The 24,296-nt window shown below is 48.0% G+C and overlaps 1 long non-coding RNA gene across 7 annotated transcripts; it reads right to left on the minus strand.

The window, feature by feature from the left end:
* Nucleotides 1-3,049: 3,049 nt before the first annotated feature.
* Nucleotides 3,050-23,902, minus strand: LOC102553989 (uncharacterized). Of its 7 annotated transcripts, XR_015622288.1 has the most exons (6): nucleotides 23,706-23,863; nucleotides 16,031-16,146; nucleotides 12,909-12,985; nucleotides 12,582-12,662; nucleotides 11,231-11,253; nucleotides 7,084-9,933 (listed from the first exon to the last, which is right to left on the minus strand). It is a non-coding gene; the product is annotated as an uncharacterized LOC102553989 (long non-coding RNA). The 7 variants fall into 7 exon arrangements; XR_015622292.1 differs by lacking the exons at nucleotides 7,084-9,933; nucleotides 11,231-11,253 and adding an exon at nucleotides 3,050-4,748 and having other exon boundaries at nucleotides 12,566-12,662; XR_015622289.1 differs by lacking the exons at nucleotides 7,084-9,933; nucleotides 12,582-12,662 and adding an exon at nucleotides 3,515-4,748.
* Between the last annotated feature and the right edge of the window lie 394 nt (nucleotides 23,903-24,296).

A 24,296-nucleotide genomic window follows, 5' to 3' on the forward strand; every position in this document is an offset into this window, starting at 1 on the left:
GAATGGAGGGGTAAGGATGGTGCTAAGCCTCCAGCTGATGCTAGAACAGCATGAATGTGCTGGATTTTAACAACATAGCTACGTGTGTAGATAGTCTTTTTGAAGTATGTCTGTGCCTTTTGAGGAGGATGGTTCAAGAAAAGGTTTCTTTGTGTAGCCTTGGCTGTTCTGGAACTCACTCTGTAGACCAGGCTGTTTTTGAACTCACAGAGATCTGCTTGCCTCTGTCTCCTAAGTGCTGGGATTAAAGGCATGTACCACCATTGCTTGGCTGACAGCGTGGTGTGGCACAGCTGTAACCTCAGCACAAAGGAGGCTGAGGCAGGATCGTTGTGAGTGTGAAGTCAGACGGTACATCTCATATCAAAAGAAGCATGAACCACTCAAACTCAACCAAATGAAACACATCATACAAACAAACATGCAAACAGAAAACAAAAGAAGGAACCTGCATCTTCTTCAGCACTTGGCTTGTGGGAAGGGCAGAGGAGGGACTGTCCGAGCTTAGTTCACTTTGAGCCCATTATTCTTACTTAAGACATGACTGAGGGTTGGGGAGACACCACGATGGTGAGTACTTACTTGTCTTGCAAGCTTGGAAGCTGAATTCAATCCCTAGCACCCACATAGAAAGTCAAATGTGGTGGTGTGTGCTTATAATCCCGGTGCTTGGGAGGGAGCTGGGGACAGGAAAATCCTCTGGAGTTCATTTGCCAGCCAGACTATCCTAATGTGTGAGCCTCAAGTCCCGGTGAGGGACCTTGTCTGAAGAAACAAAGTGAACAGCTCCTGATGGCCGAGGTCAAGCTCTGACTTCCATGTGCAGGCTCATACATGTACACACATACACATGTATGCGCGCGCGTTCGTGCGCGCGCGCGCGCACACACACACACACACACACACACACACACACACACACACACACACACATGCACTCATAGGTCTGTAGGGCTGGGATTCCTGAGTTGGATTGCAGAGACTAAGGACTGAGTTTCCATCTGTTCTCTGTGGACTTCTGTCTTTGGGTCAGGCTTGACACGTTCAGGGTATCTTGGTCCCCTCTCAGAGACGCCACATTTACTGTTCATCTTGCATCCCCTTCCTCTGATTATGGCTAGACTCAGGTTCACCTCTCATGAACAGACCATGAGAGAAGTGGCACTTGGTCCTATGATAAGGCTGCACGATGGCTCTGACTTCTTTTTTGGCTCATTTGTTTGTGCTTCTTAAGTTTATCATGTGGAGATGTCCACATGGTAAAGCACCCAGGTCTTTAGTCAAGAGCCACATGAATGAGTTAGAAACCAAATGTTCCTCCTATATAGTTCAGAGATGACCTCATATTGTCTTGACCATGAACACCCTCATCTAGAGAGACCAGCCAACTACTTCCAGACTCCTGTTACAAGATGATCTTGTATTAGCCTGCTGAGTTTGGGGACATTTGTTACACAGCTATAGATAACTGACACACCTGAATTATCTTTGCTATTTCAGTGTATTGACCTTAAAATTGGACCCCACGGATTCAAATGTTGGCTTTGCCATTTGAAAGGCACATGGCCTCAAGCAGGTTTAATTTGTATGTGTATCAATCCTTTCCTCTGTAAAGTGGAATTAGGAGTAGTATTTGGGCAGATTCAATGAGAAATTCATAGAAATCGTTTGGGATTTTGTAGCACTAAGAAAGCACTTGCCATTGTCATCACTACCACATCCAACACAGCCTAATTAATGCAAGGCTGTTTTGGCCTCTGACACTTGTTGGATTATTTGCACTTCATACCCATACTTGCCATGCATAACACTGACTTGTTCTCTGAAGGTCTCAGATTCATGGACTTTTCTTGAACAGTGGCTGGAAGAAAGACTCTGAAGAACACCCGACACAGACTAAGGGGTTCAGTCAAATCAAACAAGTTGATGACAAGAGACAGCAGCTGCTGTGAGCTCATCAGGATCAGGGTTGGGCATGGGGGTCCAGTTGAATGCTGTGGGAACAGGGCCTAGCACCATCAAGTGCAAAGCCATCTTATCAAGTTGGATGGGATAACTAGACAGGGATACAGTGAGGCCAATGAAGGAGAGTATGGATGTCAATTCTGGAGCAAACAGCATGACACATGTGAGTGTTGGCTATGTGCTTGTTGACTTAGTGGAACACAAAGCCAGATGCTCCTTGTGGACCCCTGAAGTGGCCAGCATTTGGATAACGGAACAGAAACTCAACAGTGTGGTGGACAGAGAGAGCTAGAAGCCCGAGGAAAGGGTTTGAATTAAGAATATGCACACTGCCCTGGAACATTTATGTCTCCACATCCCCACAGCTGTGCTCACTTGCTTGTCTATGCATGACTCCTGCTTTCCAGCTTGCTTCTCACTGGACAGTAGCTCACTGGGCAGGCCTTCAAAAAGATTGGCAGTAGACAGGGAGAACAAGGACACTAACTGCCAAAGAGTAATACCAGCAGCCCCACCTCCTGCTACAGGGCAGAAGCAGCAGCTACATCGTCTCCTGGGCTTTGGCATGCTAGAGGAGGTGAAATGATAGGAGGGCTGGCTTTGGGTCCTGCCCAGTTGGGCCCTGGGAAGATAGGACGATTTTGGAATCTTGTGTTCCTAAGGCCCTACTTATCAAATTCTCACCCTGCAGTCACAGTAGCTTGCTTAGCAGCCCGTAAGCAGGGGCTGCAGATTCATGTATCAGCATGCATTTCTGAGCGTCTATATTTTGTTTTGAGATCCCACTGGCCAGAGAGGGGTTGAGCAAACCAAGATAGAGCTCCTGTACTCATGGATCCCAGTATCCAGGATGACAGGTCTCTGTATAGTCAGTCCCAGCTCCTAGGATGAAATGGAACTGACAAGGGCATGGATACTTGTCTCAGTCACTTGGAGCACTCCTAGCAATCAGTTGGTAAAAGCTGGGGACATTTTGTAGTTCACAGTATCTCATGGCAAAAAGTGACCTTGTTAAAAATACCATGCCTTTGTGATCGCCTCGCCAGTGGGAGAGCCAGGTGTTAATTTGCCACACAAATGAGTAGTCACACAGTACTTATAATATGAAGGAAGCAGAGACAATCAGCAGGATGATGCTGGACTCTCCCCTTTGACACCAGCTGGGCCCACAGCCTGTTGAACAATGCTACCCACATTCAAGGAAGACTTTCTGTTTTCAGTCAGTCCTCCCTGGGAATTCCCTAGTAGATATACCTAGAATGTTATGAATTTTTAATAAATTTTATTAATTTCCCACGTATCTCTCAACCCAATCAGTTGATAATCACCATTAACCACCATGTTTATCCATATGATAAACTAGATACGAATCTTCTCTGTTTTTGTAGAGGCCAAAGTACCCAAAGCCACATAAGTCAACAGACTGGAGATCTATCCAGTCACAGCCAACTAGTGCACAGCCCAAGAGCCTGTACCTGAACCCTTATTCATCCCTGTGTCAGAGTTACTTTTCTGGTTATCATGACCAGTACTGGATAAGAGGCAACTTAAGGGAGAAAGGATTTATTTGGGATGAGACTTTGAAGGAAGAGTTTGTCATAATAGAGAAAGCCTCCTTGCAGGAACGCATGGCTGTATGCTCATATCTTTTTGGACTACAAAGGTGAGAGGGGACAGGAAGTTGGGCAGGACTGTAAACCTCAAGGCCTACCTCCCCAGAGATCCACTTCCTCCACATAGGCCCTTGTTTTAGTTACTTTTCTCTTGTTGTGATAAAACACCATGCATTTACTTTGGCTTACAGTTTCAGAGGGCTACAATATACGATGGAGGAAGGAAGATCAACTCACATTTTTATCCACAACAATAAGGCAGAGGAAGAACACTAGGAGTCTTTTGAAACCTCAGAGTTCACCCCCCAGTGACACGCCTCCTCCAACAAGGCCACGCCTCCCAATCCTCCCCAAACCATCTGAGAACCAAGTACTCCCAACTAGGAGCCCAAGAAGACTATTCCTATTTAAATCACCACAGCCTCACCTTTAAAGGGTTCCAGAAACTTCCCAGATAGCACCACCAACCGGAGAGCAAGTGTTCAAACATGTGCATCTGTGGGGGACTTTCCATACCCAACCTGTAACACTCCACAACCCTTCTGCTCCTCTGCCTTCTTGCTGATACTGGTCACTGTCTGTTCTAGATCTTCGGAGCAGATAGAAAGACTCTTGTGGGAAGGGCCATCTGTTCTCATATGCTCTGAGTGTGAGACTTGGTGCTCAGGGCAGCAGACTATGCTTTGCTCTTCCTGAATTTGCCTTTAGTGATGAAATTGGCCAAGGCAGGGGGATGTTTACACCATACAAATCGGCACAAGCTACAACCAGAGCTACTTCTAATTTCCCTACCTCCCGGAGCTGATTGTTGCACATCTACTAGAATGCCATACATCCAAGACTTTTTAAGATGTCTGGGGCTTGCTCAGTGGAAATCTCAGACAAGCCCCTGTCTCGACTGGATGTCAGGGGGCCCCTGTTTTCCTCGCAGCTCTCTCATCTCTGCCATGTGTCTGGAAGTATTCTGTCTTTCAAAGTCCATGGTGACCTAGGCTACTATTTACTGGGCTCTCAGGTTTTGGACAGCAGGAGGAGACCAGGCTGCCCACCACAGCCTTTCTTAGGGTGGAGTAAGATGCAGCAACTTCTGTTTCTTTCCCTCCACATCCACATAGCAGCAGCCCAGGGAGGGTAGCATAGGGCCAAGGACCTCAGAGCTGACATTTCTACCTGCCAAAACACAATGAGATTTAAGTATGGATAGAGGTATCATTTAAAGTAACAGGAAAGGCTAAGGGTTCCCTTCTCCCTTAGAGAGAGAACAGGCCACGACAGGTTCTCTGTGTAGAGCACCTGCTTGTGCTGGGGTTCTCCCACGGCAGGTCCCCATGTTTGCTCCATCTGACAGATAAGGAAACTGAGGTTCAAAGAGGAAGTAACCTGCCACAGACAGAGACTGTGAGGGACGGACGCGAGAGCTTCTCTGGGGCAGAACCAGAGGCTGGCTTCCACATTTCTCTAGACTCAAGTACAGAGATCAGCTCAGGGCCAGCCAGCATTATCTTCAGACCCCTTGTTGGGTATCCATGTCTTTCCCACTTGCTGGGTGATGAACGGGTTTCCCCAGCTGCCTATGAAAGGCCAGTAGGAAGTGCTGCTGTCCCCATGTCCAGCCTTGTGTATCAGGTCTGTGGCTTCTCCAAGGCTCACGGAGGCGTTTGGAAGGATCCTGAGGTTTTGAAATTACTATGGGCTTCACTTGGGTTGGTAAGCCACCTGACAAAGTGAAGCCAAGCAGGAGGTGGGCACCACAGTCTCTTTTGGCCACAGCTGATGCCTAGGCCCCTCATTCCTGCTTCCAAGTCCACAATGCCCACTCCCATGTGAACGACTAGCTCGTACATTTCCCCATTCGACTGATGGTGAAAACTGTGCTATTTTAAGCCCACATGGAAGCATGTCTTTTTTTTTTTAAATAAGGACCATCTGCTACCGGCCCCAGCCCAGATGATACAGTTGGAGCCTACCCACAGCATCCTCTCCCGCCTTCAGACGGTTCCAGGAACGAGAGTGAGTCAGCCTCAGCTGAAGCATGTCTTGCTAACCCAAGCAATAGCCCAGGGGCCCAGCGTAGGGGACCACCTGCTCACAGGGCAGGTGTTCCCTGCAACCTCTCCACACAGGAAAGGAATCTCACCCCGAGCCTCATGGGCACTTGGACCCGCCTTCCAGATGTGCCCCTTCCCTTTCCAAGGGACTGCAGCCAGTCACGAGTTCAAGCGCAGCTGCTACTGCCCCTTGTCATGGCAACTCATCGGAAAGTGCGCGCACATCACAGTGAAGCTGGTGGCTCACAGCTTGGTCACTTCCTGCCGTGGCAGCTCTCAGAAGAACTCCTGGGTCTACTTTAGGTGTGAAAAAGGTAGCTGCTATCAGGAAAGGGACTACCAGGGTGTCCTAGGCAGCTGTGCCTCTGGGCCACTGAGAAGGTACTTGTAACCACTAGTGGCTCGGCACTGCAATTCTGCTGTAGGTCCAGGTGTAGTTTTAGCTCTCTACCTGGCTGCCTTTTCTTAGCAACCAATGTCTTATTGTTCAAGAGAGGCCATTAGCATCCAGTGCATAGGGAGCACCCTGCTTACACATCTGGCTTACAGGCCATGCTTGCTCTTCTGAAATGTGAGACAACACAGGATTATCTGACCCATCAACGATGCCAGAAAGTCTGAAGGAGGGCCACACATGGGAAGGGTCTGTTCTGCTGCCCAGAGATCATGTTTTGTATCACACAGAGCTGTGCCATCTGAGTCTGTCAAGAAGATGTAGAGATCCGGAAGGTCAGACTCTCTGGACTTGTCACCATTCTCATGTACTTCTTGAGCTCTAGAACAGGTCTTTTTTTCTTTTTCCCCTCCAGGGACCCTCATTAGAGAGTTCATAGGTAATGGTAACCCAGCCTGTTAGATCATATCCAGGTCATTGTAGCTTTGGTCTTTGTTTGGGATGCTGGGAACCCCAGAGGCCAGGACTCGGCTTGGTGCTTATCTTTTCTGAAGTCCCCTTTCTCCTCCAGTGGATATGGCTGTGCCCGGATGTGCTCGCGTTGGATAGAGCCCGGTCCCACTGTGAAGTCATAGCACCAGTCCCCACAGCGGGTTCTGGGGTCCTGTTGGGGTCTGTGTCCTTTCAGCCTTGAGTCCTGCTAGCATAACTTCCTGGTCTGGAGTCTATCTGCCGCTCCTGTAGAGCATTGCATTTTATCTGTGGTCAGTTTTCTCACTCATTTCCTGCCAGCTGCTACTGGTTTTTTCAGTCAGCTTCTAGAACTACAGTAACTGGGAAAGTGCACAGTCCAAGTGATTCACCAGCTGTGGCAGGCGCGACGTGAAGACTGGGGCATACCCTGTGTCGAACAGAGACGGGCACCTCCACCCAGCCTGGGTCTGTCCCCTGGGCCCGTATGAGTGACACAGAAGAGGTTCTGGGACACATACACATGATGAACTGAAAGCTGTATGCGTGTGTATATGTGTGACATAAGGGATTTTTTTTTTCTGAAGCCAAAATAAATGGTTTCATGTTTTGAGAAGTCTGAGCTTGGTTCCTTTCACGGGGAACCCTGGGCTCTTGTTCTCTGAGGTGTGGTGGGTGAGTGTGCTAGGCCACTGAACTGGGCTATCTGATCATACTTAAAATGTTGTTTCTTGGCATTTCCAAAAATGAAGAGAAGGAAATTCCCCCACTGGAGCAAATTACTCCTCCAGACCGAACGCTTGAGACGTGTCTACTCGGTATTCTCGCTTTATGCAGTGGAATCGTGTTTTGGAGCTGCTCCCAAGCCAGCAATCACTATTTGAGGGTGTCTCTCTATCCAGAGGCTTCTCTGCAGGGGTGGGGCCCTGTGTGGACAGCAGAGTCCCCAGACAGTAGAATAAGGACTAGAGGGAGCACAGTCACCTAGGAACTTGTGTAAGGGGTGGGATGCAAGGCCTGGCTTGAAGCCTCAGGCCCAGGGCCTGGGGGATCGGGCCAGCCATCTGGCCTCTACATACCTCTCAGCTGGCCCTTTCTATGACACCATTAGTAGATTTTTATTAATCTGTTAGTAGATATGAATTGTGAAGAATAAACACTACCAGGGGTGGTGTCCTAGGCAGCTGTGCCTCTGGGCCACTGAGAAGGTACTTGTAACCACTAGTGGCTCGGCACTGCAATTCCGCTATAGGTCCAGGTGTAGTTTTAGCTCTCCACCTGGCTGCCTTTTCTTAGCAACCAATGGCTCTTAGCAACATGCTCAGTGTCCACATGTTTTCTTCCCTCTTCTTGGGTTTCTCACTGAGCGGCTCATCCTCTGCTGGCTTTGAAACGGAAGTGTCCCAGGTCACCTAGAAGCATCCAGATGCCCACGAATGGAGTTGATGTAGGCCACCAGGTGCATTCCCAGAGACATCCGTGGAATCGTCAGTCAGATTTGTATGATCCAGGCATGTGGTCTGGGCAGTTAATGCTATTCCCCATGTACTCCCTCAGTACTCTGTGATACTATGCTTGCTTTTGTCTGGGCTGGTCACCTTTACCATCTACCCTTTTCTGGGTCCATAACATCTCTTGGGCCACTTCATTGCCCAGGATGTCATATGCTCACTGGGCTTGGGGTTCCAATTTCCTCTCTGAAGTCTAAGAAGTCACTTGCCAATGGTTGCCAATTGCCAATTTCTCTCCAATGACTCTCTCTCTCTCTCTCTCTCTCTCTCTCTCTCTCTCTCTCTCTCTCTGTGTGTGTGTGTGTGTGTGTGTGTGTGTACATGCATTTATATGCATATGGAGGCCATAGTACAACCTCATCTGTTGTTGCTCAGGTACTGTTTGTGCTTTAAACAATTTTTATGTTTCTGAGACCAGGTTTTACTTGGTAGCCCTGGTTAGCTTGGAACTCACTGTGTAGACCAGGTTGGCCTCAAACTCTCAGAGATCCACCTGCCTCTGCTTCCTGAGTGTAGGGGTTAAAGGTAGCAGCTACTATGCTCAGCTTCTTTTATCTTTGTTGAGACAGATTCTCTCGTTGGCCTGGTACTCACCGAATAGCTTAGACTAACTGGACAGTGAGCCTTGGGCATCTGTCAGTTTCTACCTCCTCAGCACTGGGAATATATGAACCCATCACCACGCCCAGCTTTAAAAATTGCAAATGCGAGCATTCTGGGGACTCAAACTTAGGTCCTCGGGCTTTCCAAATCCGTGAGCACTTTGCAGACCGAACTCCACGCTTCTTTCTTGAGGAGACGGTCCCACTAGAAAGCCTCTGCTCGCGGGTGTTCCTTCTAGGTGAGGTGTCACTGTGGCTCTGACAACTGAGTGGGCTTCTGCACAGACCCAGGAGTCCTCTCTCTGTGGGTCCCCATTTTCAACCTCCCATTTCAGATGCCTACCGAGTTATGGGGGAGCAATGCAACGAATCCACAAATGGACTAGTCCCAGGGCTGCTGGGATTTCTGGCCTTTGTCATACTCTGCCTCTTTGGTATGGCAGACTTCTCTTCGTGAATCCAGCTACACAATGGCACCTCCAGGAAGCCTTCAATAGTTTCCCTTGTCTCATGAGTCATTTCCTTCATCCATGGGCTTCGTTGAGGTGTGAGGCTCATTCCCTGAGTCTCATTCCTGGTCACAGTAGGTGGGAAAGCTAGGCGCTTCCTACTTAGGGGGACCAAGAACATTTCTTCCTTGTCCCATCTCTCTACAGTGTAGAGTCTACAAGGAAGTTGGAGTTCCAGACACCCTGCAGACTAGTGATGGCAGTGACCCTGTCACAGAGCCTGGAACTGTGCAGATGGCTTTGCAGGGCTTAAAGCAGATGGGGGCTGAGTGACAGAACTGTCAAAGAACGGCTCAGCACAATTCCCTTGAAATGGAAGCCTGGCACTCCTGCTTGTGGAGGGGAGGGTCCTGGAGGACAGTTTGGACAAGCAGGGACAGCCACACAGAACGAATATCATTTGGGGGCTGGGGTCAGAGATAACATGATGGTCTGATGCTTCTGGTATGGGAACTGGGATCAATAAGAAGGTCAAAGGAGGAATGAGGCTTGGTTTCCAAGGAGATCATTGATAACAAGGGAGTCCAGGTTTCTCAGAAAATCAGGGATAGCATGGGGAATTAGATCTCCTGAAGGTTGGGAATGACACAAAGATTTGGGGTTCTCCAAGAGAGTAGGGATTGCACAGGAATTCCAGGTTACTTAGAGAGGTCTGGCATGACACAGGCGCCTGGAGTCTCCCACGGAGATCAAGATAGCATGGGGAACGCTCGGAGAGGTCAGTCTGGACTTTGTCCCTGCTGGTGACCCATGACAGTCTTCTGACCTAGTGGGTTTCTGTTTCCTTTTCTGAGAGAATGGGGCAGTAGCATGTGGCTGCCTGGAAACAAATGGGAATATCTGTACACTGTATATTGAATATTTTCATTATCTCTCTCTTGGACAGTCTTGGCTGGAAAGTATCTACAGGGTGTCTCTGGAAGAGGAGAGCAGGAGAGGTTGAGGTAGTCAGAGACTCCCATGTCTGGGTGGTCTGTGGGGTTAGGAATTGGGTCTCTGGGCAGCCATTCCCTCTACGTCAGTGCTTCTTAACTTTCCTAATGCTGTGACCCTTTAATACAGATCCTTAGGTTGTGGTGACCCCCAACCATAAAATTATTTACCTTGCTATTTCATAACTGTAATTTTGCTATTGTAATGAATTGTAATGTATATCCGATATACAGGATACTGGATATGCGACCCCCGTGAAAGAGTTATTAGACCTCCAGAAGGGTTGAGACCCATAGGTTGAGGATTACTGCTTTATAAACAGGCCTAGAGAAGGTAAGTCGTGGCCCAAGAACCCAATCTGCTGCCCACTCACGGGTAATCGTTTTTCACAGACGACTTGACTGATCTCCACTTTGAGTCAGGGCTGGCTCACCTCTTACCCCATTTTCTCTCCCAGTGAGACTGGCTTTAGTGCAGGGTTCTGGGATGTTTCCATGGGAGGGTATGTGGGAGGCCATAGATGCCCTGCCTTCGGAATAAACTTGGCTTTTCTTTCTAGACCAGGCTAGACAGGTCTCAGAAATGGCCTGTTTAGGGCATCATCTCTTTCTGAAACTCCTGCTCTGCTCGAAAGAGCCAAGATTGGGTTGTTCAAGCACAAGGCAGCTTCCTGTACAGGGGAGGAAGGGTGAGGGGCTGGTCAGGTAGACTTCAAGTCCCTTCCCCAAAGCCTCCACTTACCTCAGCCTAGTCATCCTTGGGAGTCATTTTTGGACCACTGACCTCTGGCCTGGGTGCCCTGGCTGCTGGGTGGGGCGAGTGCTGGGAGGTGACCCAAGGAGAGCCTCGTGTACTGACCCAGGGAGAGCCTCGTGTACTGCCCATAGTCTCCCTATACTTGTCCCCCCCCCCCGCCCCAGCATGTTCCACTTTCAAAAATAGCTAATGAGGAAATTAATTTTGTCACCCAGAAGTATTCATGTCAGGGAAAGACAATTAACCTCTGCACTGATAAATCTTTTCCAAATTAATAAAATTCACTTGTAGATGCTGAGAGACTTAGTTGAGGTGAGGACCCCAAGCCCAGTCTGCAAGGTGAGTGTGGAAACAGAAAAGGGGAAGAAAGAGGTGGACTGAGGGAAGGGGCAGAGAGGAGAGAGACATGCCTTAGATTTGATACTTACATTGTCTGGGATATTCACAAACTCTGTAAATGAAAGCAGAGAAAAAGCGTTATGCTACTTTAAAATACAACTTTCCAGCCGTACCTCGACTAAGTTGCTTCTGCACTGAATCCTTCTGGATTCCTTTTTCCTGGGGACACCAGGCAAAAGTCGTTGTCTAGAGACTGGGGAGAAGCCTCAGTGAACAAAATGTTTGCCATGCAAACATGAGTATTTGAGTTCAACTCCTGGTATGCACATAAAAAAGACTGATTGCAGAGATAGGGACCTATAATCCTTGCTGGAGGAACTGATGTCAGGTGAATCACTGGGGATTGCTGGTTAACCAGTCTGGCTGAATCAGTAAGTTCGAGGCTCCTTTCTCAAAGGCTAAGGTGGCGAGTGATTGAGGAAGACATTCAGCCCACATCTCTGGCCTCCACACAGGCACTCACACATTTGTACATGTTCTTGACACCCCACACTCCCAACACACACATGAAGGGCTGTCTGGCTGAGTCTCTGATCACTGGGAACTTTTGCTCAGAATCCCAGCCCTGTCAGTTAACTCATGCTTCTCCCTCATTTCTTCCCGCTTTGTGGAGACCATGTAGGGTTTGCAGCAGCATACTCGAAGAGGTTTGGGTCCTCTTTTCCAAAGCTGAGACTGGTTAGGGTGGACAGGAAAATTTAGTAGGAGAGAAGTTCTGGGGACCCGGGCAGGTGAGGCTGATGTCAGCAGGAGGAGAGTGGAGGAATAGTCAGGATTCACTCTTTTCAGCCCTCAGAGCATCAGCTCCCATCCAGAGAGCACTCATTTAGGAAGCAGTTCTGAAGGACTTTTCTCCTGAGACTTGTAGCTTTGAGGTATTGGTTGACTGGCTGGAAGACCTTTTAGGGATAGGAATCTTTATAGTTTGGGTCTGGGTCCTGTTTGCCAGATGCTAACTTATGAAACATGGTTTGCAAACATTGTTCACAGGTGCAGCTATGCCGCCAGCTAAAGGCTCTCCCATTCATTAAGACTCCATACTTCTGTTAATCCTCCACCTCTATGCAAACTGTGCTGGAAGCAACCAGCCTTTTAACTCTCACTATAGCACACTTACTACAGTTACTCTTACTATAGTAGGTTCCAGAGATTAGATATTGGGGTGCATGGGATAGTGTAATTATATTGTCCTGCTTAGTGAACTGCTCGGAAACAGCAAGGAAATGGGGAGAAAAGCCCTTCAGCTACCAGGGCTTCTCTCTAGAAAATACAGGGGCACTGACGGTTGCCACTAGTTAGCCAGAGTGAAAAACAGGAACTGGGGCATTCAAGACCTAAGAGAGTTTGAGCTAAACCCGGGCCACCATATTGTCAACTTGCCTGATGGGAGTGCTTGTGGAGGAATCAGTGGAAGGGGCTGAGAACAGGCCAGTCATTTGTATCACAAACACTGTTCACACACTGTGAACACAGACAAGGGGGAAGGAGATATTAAGTGTCTGGAGTCCAGTGACCAAGCTCTCACTATCTAATCTTCGTAGACAGAGTGGCAAGGGTGTAGATTCGAGGCATCGATAGTTGTCACCTATCTTGAGTTCCGTTAGGCCGTTGTTCACTCTTGGGGAGAGACCTCCCTTCCTCCCGCAAGCCCAGAAATGGGAGAGATTTGTCCAAGTCTCTGGATCACAAGCTGGCATAGACAAGCACCTCAAATGCCCACCCGCACAGAGAAGGCTCACAGAGTGGTCTCCTGAAGTTCGGGTTAGTTGATGGGGTCATCGAGCCTGGGACAGAGAATAAGGAACTATCAGACTTTGAGCCCAACCAGGGTGATGGGGAAAGGGTTCAGCAAAGACAGAGCATCCTGACCCATGTTGTCTAAGGAGTCCATAGAAGCAATAGTATATGGAACCCAATAAGGGGCCCAGGGCACTGTAGTCTGGAGCGCTTGTTTCTCTTCCTACACCCTCCTTTCCCCTCCCCCCCTCCATCTCTTCCTCCTACCTCCCTTCCTCCCTCCCTCTTGTCTCCCTCCCTTCCTTTAATTGCCCAGCACTAGATTGGGTTGTAGATATTCTCCTTCCATCTACCAAAGGTGGAGGTTGGACTGGTATAGGTCAAAGACAACCTCAACAGCAGCGCTGAGCCCTCTGCCCCAGGCTGTCAGCCCAGAGATGAGAAAGTGGAAAACATGGACGGCAGAGGAGAATTTGGGGAGGGGAGATGCGAACAGGTGTTAGGTCTGAATGTGTTCTTGGATTGTTACTTTTTCAGAATGGTATTTACCAGCTGCCCCTTTCTCTGGGTTCTGAACAAAGATCAGGAAGGTGGCTCAGTCCACAGGCTGAGGCCTCCAAACCAGAGGGCAGAAAGAAGATTCCCCTGTTGAAGGAGAGGGTTCATCATGCAAAACAGCTGCCTCATAAATGCTACTGTCAAACTTTTGGAGTTAGGTGGGTGCTGCCTTGGCCAGTCTTGAAGAGCACGTGATGTCTGGAGGTGATCCTTGGAGCCCCGTAGGCTGGGGGGAAGAATCATGTCTAGGTCCTGAGCCAGTCTGAGCCTCAGTTTCTCTATCTGAATTATTGACACAGAGCGTCTACTTCATGGGGGCGAATGATGTGGGTAAACAAAACGAAATGTATTTTCAGTTCGAAACATCGCGCACGTGCTGCCTCCCAGGCAGGTGCATACAGGACCTGATATTCTGAGCCTGGAGGAACCTCTCAATGTCCCTGTGCCCTCCCTGAGCTCACCACCTCTCACAGGCCCTTCCCACATCAGACTAGGAGCCATGTGAGTGGTTCCCCATAGCCTTGGTCTCTCCAGCTTATTACTCAAGTGGACATAGATGAAGGAGGCAAGGGCTTTTACCTAAGAGACAGCATGACTCAGCAAAGCAGAAGTCTTGGTTCAAAGCCACACCTCTTTTTTTCTTTGAGGCTGTGACAGTCTTTCAATAAGCCTTTGCTGTGCAGTGCTACTTGGTTCTCAGGAGCCCTAAGGGAGCTTAGAAGCAGGGGTCCAGCCTGTTCTCTGCCTGGAGCCTTCTCTCTCTCTCTCTCTCTCTCTCTCTCTCTCTCTCTCTCTCTCTCTCTCTCTCTCTTTCGGTGGTTTAGTCTAAGGAGAACTTTTCCCTAGCTGGTGTCTTGGATGCCCTGCTTGCTGGAAGGGTTAATCATCTGCCACACAGGGTAGAAGGGTGGGGAGGGAGACAAGTGGGGAAGTAGTCAAAGTTGAAGTCTCACAGCTGGGGTTCTAGTTCCCAGTTCTCTTGCTCAAATGGTGTTGTGGGCTCTTGGCCTCTGTCTCCCTTTCCACCCCTTTCAGAGAGACCCAGGTTTCCCCTCCAGACCCCTCCTCCTCACTGCTGACTCAGCTCTTTCTACAGCTTGCAAATGCTGCTGGTGGTGGCGGGTGTACTGAGTCTGGTCAGGGGTCAATTGCTTTTCCCAGCTGCCTTTTATGCTTCCTATTTAGAGACCAAGGCTTTTGGAGGTCAAGTGACAAATGGCATGCCTGAGTTTGTAATCAGTGGTATGATGATGGCCTATCCTGGAGCTTTGCTGTTTATGAGGGGCTTCTGGGTAGGTAACGACAGTTTCACCTGGGAATGGCTGTTAATACACTGTGGTGCTTGCTTGCTTGGATTTCATTGATTAGTGGTGGAATTTAGCAAAGACTTTTTTCCCTGGAAACAGAAGTAGCTCCCTAGATGATTTGTCTATCTGAATGCATTCTCCATAAGAACTGAAGGTACTTGCGAAGACCCCAACTCCAGAAGAAGGAGGCTGATATTTGTGTCTCTTCTTTATTCCTTTCAGAACAAAGATTTGGACCCAGGGCTTCACTCTCCTGACCTTGAGCATTCATTAAGTCCCCTTCCTCTGTTACACTTATTTCTCCAGCTTGGCCACAACCACTGGAGCCTTATTTTCAGATAGGGAGTACCCAGAAAGAAGGCCCCTCAATGGGCAGTAGGGCAGGCTAGTTTCTAGGCCCCATCCTTAAGTCCTTTCCAGAGGGCTCCCTTCCCACCTTCATTATCATGAGGGTCCTGTGTAAAGGACAGAAGTGGTTCTGGGAAGCTGGAGCTGGTAGAGGCTTTGAGCAATACTAATAGAGTTTGAACTTGGGGTTTAAAGCGTCCTAGGTAAGTATTCTACTCCTAAACTACATACATCCCCCCCACATTTTGTTTTGTTTTGTTTTTAAATCTTCAGACATTGCCTAGGCCGTCACTAAATTTACTGTGTAGTCCAGACTGGCTTTGAACTTTTTGATCTCCCCACCACAGTCTCCCAAGAAGCTACCTGCCTGGCTGGGTGTAACTGTATTATAAATACATTTGATACTGTAGAGAGAATAGTAAAAACAGCTACAGTACCACTTACAGGACCTGACTATGCCACAGTCTCCTGTCACCTTCATCACAAGCATCAGCATCGTCGTTTGACCAGTGAGGACACTGGAATGCAGAGAAAGAAGTTCAAACAACCAATGGGAGAGCCCCAATTTCAGAAAGAAGCTGATCCAGGATATAAATCCAGGGCTCTGAGGCTGCCCGTGTTTGTAAAGCCTAAGTTCAAAGGTGGGGAGCTCCCTCCTTCATGAGTACACTGGGTTTGCCCAGGCTAAGGCAGAATAACCAACAAGGTAGAAATGCTACAGTGGACCTTGGAGTTTATGGAGAATAAATCACCATTTGTCCATTCGTGTGCTTCAGGGTGAGGTAGTACAGGAGGAACTGCTAAGTAGGGTACCAGCTCCAACTCCAGTGTGTTTATATTGTAGTCATGTGACCCTTGGGCAAACTTCAGTTTGCTTACCTGATAAAAAGGTGTACCCCTGACAGTTATGCCATTTTCCAGGAGCCATTGTTGAAACAGGAGAGAGTAGTTTAAACATTGGAATCCACTGTCTTGCAGTTCTGGAGGCTGGAAGTCTAAGGTCAAAGTGTCATTAGTGGAGTCTGCACCCATTGCCCTTGAGTGGCATGGTTTCTGTCTCTGCTCAAACATCCCTGCTCTTGAGGGTCAGGGTATTACAAAGTGGCCTGTTCTAACCTACACTGTTACCTCTAGAAGGTAGAAATATGTCCTGGGGCAGAATATCTATTTCCCAGACTTCTGAGAGCATGGGGGAAGGGGTAGATGAACTCTCTGGGTTGTCTTCTTAGCTGACTGAAGTAAGGGATGTTCCTTGGTTTGGGTCCTTGCCTCGTCAGGGAGGCAGCTTTGAGGAAGACACTGTGGTCATTTCTCAGCATCTCTTATGAGAGGATTAAGTAGGCCAGGCTAATAAAAATGCTCCCTTCTGTGTGCTCTACGAGCTTTCTATATTAAAAAAAATTTAATTGGAAAGTCACAGTTGTGCATATTTATGGGGGTACCACGTGACATTTTGAGTATAGTTACATCATAGAGCGATTAGGTCGAGCTCACCAATGGTCTGCTATCTCATATTTTTCCTTTTTACCCAGAATGATGGCTATGATAAATAACAATTCACTTAAAAATTTAAAAATTGCTAACAGAGCAGATTTGACAATCCAGCTTGGTTCTCTGTAGTCAGGCATAAACACGGCCCCAACTCCTCAAATGTGACAAATGCACTCAGACATTTTATCCAAATGTAAGTATTTGGGCACCTGGCCCGATCCTTGAAGTGTTACCATCGATAAGTTAAATGTCAGTTGCTTACTCATTTGTGAGTGAAGATTCTTAGATATTCAACCATGTGCTATTGAAATTCTACCCTGAAATGGGCTCTGGCAATCAGCCCGACAGGGTTGAGATGATGTTTGAGGCAGACTGGGCAGTGTGTCATCACACGTGTGTGCATTTAAATAAAGGTCCTTATAGTATGTTTCCATCATTATAGTCTTAATAACAGACTTCTCCAGTCCTTCACTACCACCTTCTTGTGAAGCTGTTCTACTGTCCAGAGAAAAATCTGATCTTCAGAAGGATCCTTGACGTTTCTTAGTCTAATGTCTCTTGGCTCTTAGGGTCTTTTTTTTTACCATGCATGATTTTAGATTATCATTTGGAAAATATTAATTTATTGAGTTATGCAAATCTTCCAAATGTTGACACATTTTACTGTACAGCATCCAGGAACCATATTTATTAACATCACCATCGATCTCATTAGAAAAGCCTTGGAAAGCACTCAGTCAAGCACATGGTGATGGGTAGAAGTTTTCCAAAATTCGGATTTTTTTTTTTACTTGAAATCACAGATTTTATCATTGACAAGATGTTTTCCCTAAACTACTAGGCTCACTTTGTTCATTTTCAAGGGGATCTCTGCCAAACACCTAAGTCTGAAGAGTCATAGTTTGTAAGATACTGAGTAAAAATGGTATTGTGTGAGATGAAAATGGCTAGTTTAGCTTGCAACTCAAATGACTGTTTTCCCTCAGGCAGCCTCTCATGTTAGAGAATAACAGAAGTGCCTGGATTCCTTTTCCATTTTCTAATACAAACTATTAAAGTGCAATTAAGAGTGAAATTAATACTTTTTTTTTATTAAGGACTGTCTGCATGGCTCTAGTTGGGTACTGATGTGTGTGACAGGGAAGAATGGAGTGCTGTTTGGTATCACTGCCTACTGCTTTGATGAGTGGAGTTCAAGCTGTAATTACCTTTATTTCATGTATGCAAGGGTCATCCAGGGTAAGAGCAAGCATTACCTCATACTTCTTTCTTTCTCTCTGTCTATATTTCTGGGCCTCTAGTTTAGCCCATTATTTGGTTTCAATCTATTTCTTTGCTGCTGCTCAGTTTCTCTTGGTTCCTCCCTCTCCCTCCCCCTTTCTCTCTCAACTTCTATTTCCTGACCCTGGCTCCCCCCTCCCCCAGTCCCCTCATCCTATCTCTTACCTTCCCTATACTCCTTTCCCAGAGAGTGGGTCCTTGGGAGAGGGACAGCTCCACATGGGTGCACATGGACACCATTCACTGTGGTGGAAGAGGCACCTCCTAATGATTCTCAACACTGGAGCAAACAAGAGCAAGGAGACTTCCCACTGGAGAAGGCCTTTTCCTCTGGGTGGTGGCTCAGCCCTGGAAAGTGTCTCCATAGGTGCTGTGTCTGAAGTGCACCCCCCCCCCCCACAGCTTGCTGTTCTATGGTACATATTTCAGTGATGGGGCTATAGGAAAGGAAAACCACTATCTTGTTCCTCCTTATTTTGAGGCAGCCTGAATTTGGTGCTGTGTTGGACACACAGGTCTAAGGGGTTTACTATTGTTTCTAGTACACTTGCTATGGAAACTCCCTGAGCATCAGATGGTGACTTAGTCTCCGTGAGAGTTTGCAGAACATTCTGCTCATGGAAATGGCTCTTTGGCTCTTCTCCTGACCCTGCCCACCCCATCCAAAGTTCTTGCCTTCATCTCCCTCCCCCGACATAAACTCCATCTTCACAACATATCCATGGCTATTATTTAAAATTGTGATGTAATTTTATTCATTATGCATGGGTGCATTGCCTGTGTGCACGTCTATGCTCCTTGTACATGCCCAGTGAGTGCAGAGTTCAGGAGAGGGCATCATATCCCCTGGAACTGGAGTTAGAGATGATTGCAAGCTACCATGTGAGTGTTGGGCATCAAATCTTCTAGCTGATCTCTCTGGATGTGTGTGTGTGTCTGTGCGTGTGTGTGTGTGTGTGTGTGTGTGTGTGTGTGTGTGTTTGAGGAAAGAAACAAATCTTTTACAAATTCTTTGCATATGCTAGGTGTCCCAAGGATGTCATACACAGTTTTTCCTTTGAGGTCTTATAGCCCCCAGAAGCAAATTGAGCCTTGAAAGGGATGCAGTGACTTGTCTCAGAAGTCTCCCTGTCAGTCACTTTCCTGGTAGAAGGATAAAGATACAGACATTGAAGACTGAAGACTGGTATTTGGGCCAAGTATGGGACACAGAAGCCAGTGGTAAGACTCCTGGTCATTGTCCCAAAGGGCAGAAAGACCCATGACAAGATGCAGCTGGCATGAAATGGATGCTTCAAGCTTGCTGTACAAAGTATACAGTCAAGTGTGTTTTTGGAAAGTGCATGTAGAGAGGCATGTGGAGGTTGTATCTGGGGGCAAAGAAGAGATGCATAGTAAGGAGCAGAGGACAGAGCACAGCGAGACCACTGCAGAAAGCCAGAAGGGATTCATTGGTGGCAATGAGGATGACAGGTTCTCCAGGCTGTGACAGAGCACATGTGAGGGTGAGGGTGGAAAGGAGTGTAGTGTGCGATCTGGCTTCTAGGTAGGATGGTCGTGTGCACTGAGACCCTTCCTCCTGGCAGTGGGCTGCAGGTTAGAGGCAAGGGGTGGGTGTGATGCTGAAGGGCCTTTGAATGAAAGCTTAGGGAGGCTAACGTTTTAAGCCTTTCTATTGTCCCACAGCTAAAGGTGTGGAAGTGAGCCCCCATTGCTAGAGTGGGGGATCTAACCCCAATGAGATAGTATCTTAGATGGAGCATTTAGAGCACCACTCACATGGCCCTATCCAGCTGATTGAAACCATGATCTGAAGGGAACTGCAAGCTCAGAGAAAGGAACGAGAGACAGGAAGGGCCTGGGAATCTCCTGGCTCTAAACTTGATCAACCACAAGTTCTCAAAGCCCAAAGCTTGAGCAGGGAACAACGGTGTCCCTTTGAGCAGGCCCAGCATTATCCTCAGGGCTTGGCATCTGTGCATCACCATGTGACAAGTGACTTTGGAGCTGACAAGCTGTTCTTCAGCTCTTGTCACCATAACCCTCAAGGACATCTAATTTGGCCTGCCTCCAGCTAATGAGCTATCGGCCCTCGGACTGAAGGCCTTCCTCTAAGTGCTGAACTTCCCCCCTGGCAGCGCTAAATATCAATTATTTCCCTCGGTTTCATGATTGCTTCTGGGCACTCAGGCCATTCCTGAGAAGTCAAGAGCAGGGGATAGAGTTACCACTGAGAGGAAGAAGTGTCAGGTAGACCACCAGGCTGTGCCTGAGAGTTGGGGCCTGTTCGCTATGGGCGGACCACTGAGCAGCAGCCAATGCATATCCTGCCAACTCCGGTGAAACTGCAGGAGAGGATGAGTATCCGGTCGTCGAACCTGTGTCCAGGCAAAGGACGTGTCATTGGGACAAAAGTTTGCCCACATACTCTCCTGTTTCAGGCTTTGACAGTCAAATCAATATCTACAGGCATTTAGGATGTGTCAGGTGATATGCTGCAGTGGGGAGAGAGGCATAAGTCAGAAGCCCAGGCCTAATATATTTGGGTAGGTGCAGGTACTTAAAACTGAGCACAAGAGGGGCTGGAGATGTTGGCTCAGTGATTCCTAATATTCATATACAACCATGGAGAGCCATCTATAGTCCCAGAACATGGAAGGTGGAGGGGCATGGAAAGGCTTTCTGGGACAAGAGACCTAGCTAGACAAGTCAAAATGACAAGCTCTAGGTTCAGCAAGAGATGCTGCCTCAGTAAATAAAGTAGAGAATAAAGAAGGAAGGTACCTGACACAAACTTGTGGCCTCTACACACATATATGCACACACATACACTATCACATGTGTAAACTTATATGTATGTAGGCAACATCATACACTCACACCCTGACCATCAGCCTCACCCCTAAACAGCCTTGCCATTGAACTTCTGTGTGTGTGTGTGTGTGTGTGTGTGTGTGTGTGTGTGTGTGTGTACAGTACATACATGGCTGCTACTCTAGGGGAAACATTTTTCACATTGATGGTTGTACTTGTCATTTTTCCCATTGATGTGACAAAGAGCCTTAAGGGAGCCAGGGTTTATATTAGCTCACAGTTTTGGGGGACACAGTCCCTCAAGCAGGGAAGGCATGGTGAGCTGTGGTGTGTTCACATGGCAATGGGGAGGACACAGAGACTTCTGGCTTGAACTGAGTGTAACCTTCCAAGGCCTGTGGCCCTAACCCTGTGACCTACCTCACAAAAGGCTCTATACTTCCCATATTTTCCTCCTCCTCCTCCCCAGGTAATAAGCATTCAAAACACAAGCCTGTGAAGTACATTTCAGATCTGAGCAGTAACTCTGGTGGTCTGTTAGTCCCATGGAAAGAGAACAGGATTAAGTGCTTGGAGAAAGGACACTTTTTCGCACGCCGGACCGAGGGCATGTATGTGGAGCTGGGCTCCTCCTGCTCTGTCTTAACTGCATTGCACCCTCACTTCAGGGTGGAGGGCCAAGGAAGGGGTCCTTAGGGAGCCTAGAGCTTCCAAACTAGCTGGCAGAAAGCAGGGTCTTTCTAATTACTTCCAACGAAAGGCGCTGATCTGCAGTTATGACATGAGGTCATCTTCATTAGAAAGACACGATGAGCATGTCTAATTTGATACGGTCCCGTCTTTTAGAGACTTGTCAGAGTTCAGACAGAAAACCTTTCAGCTTCTCAGTTGCATACTTTCCAATCTCATTCTCCACTGGGTTCCTCCTCCCCCTTCTCCCTTCTTCCTCCCTTGCTCCTGTTCCATGGTGGTCTGCCCTGGAATCCTTTATTTTGTGAGGAGTTGAAGTGGGCTGATATGGCCTCTTGGAAAAGACAGGAGGAGTTAGGAAGGTAGTCAGGTTCTTCCTTCCTGACTGTGAGCCTTCTTCTTCTGGTAGTGCCATAGACGGAACTGCCAGAGCCAGAGCCAGAGCCAGTGCACCTGTATTAAAACCCAGCTTAACTTCTGAGTGACAGACACAGAGAGACAAGTCTCTCTCTGACCTATGAAATACAGAGTGGGCTATGCTGGTCTGTGAAAAGGAGGCTGGACCGGAGCAAAGGTCCTGGGAGGAAGTTTCCAGAAAACCTTATTGTTCCTCATCTTGCACAGGACCACTTCCTGCCCAAATTGAGAAATGCTCTTTTCTCCTTGTTGTTGACGTCCGAACTGTCAACAGTTAGGCTGCTTCTTCAGTTGACCAGCCCTCTTGCAGGACACTGTGACCCTCCTAGGTCTCTCTGAGGACTCCCAGTGGCTGCCCATGTTCTCTTTGTTTTTTTCTCTGGCCAGCTTTCTCCAAGTGGGACAGAATCCCGTCTTGCATCTCAAGTGTCTATGGCTTTACTGAGGCATGGGAGGAAGCCGGCCTGCCTCTCCTGGATCCTCTGATACTCTCTGCAGAGAGTCCTGGTGCGGGGCGTATCTTTGCTGCCCCTCAGTCAAGGGCCTGCTCTCTGTCCTGCCCACCTCCCTCCTACTTTTTACTTGGACTTAACACATTATGAATGAATCTGCATTTGGGGCATGTCACCTTTTCAGGCGTTCACAAACAAGACGGAAATCCTCACGCTGCCTCACAGTGCTCTCACCGGACTGCTTCAAAATGGGACAACTGGGCTGTTGACCGAAACCATCTAATTATGACAGAACTAGCCAGCTTTATGTTGGGTCTACGTATAGACTTTCTAATCTCTTGGTCTGGTATTTTCTTTTCTTTTTCTTTTTTTCTTTTTTTCGGAGCTGGGGACCGAACCCAGGGCCTTGTGCTTGCTAGGCAAGCACTTTACCGCTGAGCTAAATCCCCAACCTTTGGTCTGGTATTTTTATTCCACTCTCTCCAGGCTCTCACTATGTAGCCCCTGCATGTCCTACATGGCTATGTGGCACCAGGCCTCTCTTCTGTGCATTTTTTAAATGAGTAGATTTAAAATTTTGATAAAATGCACATAGCAAAGTTTACTACTGTAACCATTTAGAAGTGCTATGGTCTGTGACTTTATGTACCCTTTCCATAGGTTTTTTTGTTTGTTTGTTTGTTTTGTTTTTTTGTTTTTTGTTTTGAATGCCTTATCTCCTTGGGGTGCTGCCCTCTGCCTGCTTCACATCAAATGCATCTATATTTCTGGGTGTCCCACAGAGAACACCATTGCTCCCCAGCGTCCCCTCAGGGACACTTTGGAAGGCTCAACCGAATCTTCTGGTTGCACCTCCATCCCTCTTCACTTTCTGTGATTTGGGAAGAGTGTCTTCAGTTTCCGTCTGTAAAAATGCAAATCATGAGACTCCCCTTGGGGGAGAGGAGAGAGTCAGAGAGTCAGACTGTCATGCCCAGAGAGTGGCTGGCTCCTACCCCCGGAAATGGGCCTCTTACTGTGACTGCCCTGGGGCCAGCAGAACAGCTGCGTTGGCCGAGCAGGAAGTGGTGAACAGGCTGGACCCTGTTCCAGCACGTTGGGGGAGAAAAAAAAAAAGAAAAAGAAAGAAAGAAAGAAAAAGAAAGTTCCGTCACAGAAACTGCACACTAGCTCAGGCCAAGGCTGATCACTGACCTCCTGTGTGGTACAATCGATCTGAACCAGTCACTTCCCCCTGTTCCTTCCCCGTATGGGAAAGTCGGTGCAGGTGCACAGAACCACACAAAGCAGCTTGGGAGATAGCAGCCGAGGAAAAATAATTCCACCTGTAAACACCTGTGTTAACAAGTGCTGTATTTGTTCAGCTATTTTCTTTTTCAAACACTGTTTACACACACCTATTCTCTTACCTCGGTCAGGTGTGTCTTGCATGGCATCTGGGGACTCACTGGCAGGAGTCCAGGGTGCCTTGGAAATGCCTGTGTCCTCTGCCCAGCAAAGTAGGGCTGGGACTGCCAGGCCCTCAGCTGGAGCTCCAGTGTTGCTGGGTCAGCCTCTTGGAATGCATTCAGGTCCCTAGGAGTTTGAGGTTTAAGAGGCTTCATGTGACCAGAAGGGCCTGCCTTGGGGCCTCTTAGGGGACAGTGACCCCAGCTGGATGAAAGAGTACACCTGCTGGCCCAGGTCACTTTGCATTTTCACACCCCGGAGGAAATTTGAACCCCTGGCCCACCGGATTACACCCGTGGCTAGGTAGAAGTGCCTGGGGTTAGTGGGCAGGGAGTCAGTGGTTGTTTAGGGCAGCGCTCTGGCATCCTACCGAGACTTCTAGAGTTCTTCCTGATTCCCTTTGACTCCAGGAAGGAGCCTTTCAGCATCCAGACACTCAGGCTCAGGCCCAGGGTATCTCCAGGAATTACACAGCCATTCCCTGGTGACTGTGAGACATTGCTATTCTGAATGATTATTTACCACAAACCCATTTCTCAAAATAGTCACGC

This window comes from Rattus norvegicus, chromosome 6 (genome assembly GCF_021556685.1).
Source record: "Rattus norvegicus strain SHRSP/BbbUtx chromosome 6, alternate assembly SHRSP_T2T, whole genome shotgun sequence".
NCBI classification, from domain to species: Eukaryota; Metazoa; Chordata; class Mammalia; order Rodentia; family Muridae; genus Rattus; species Rattus norvegicus.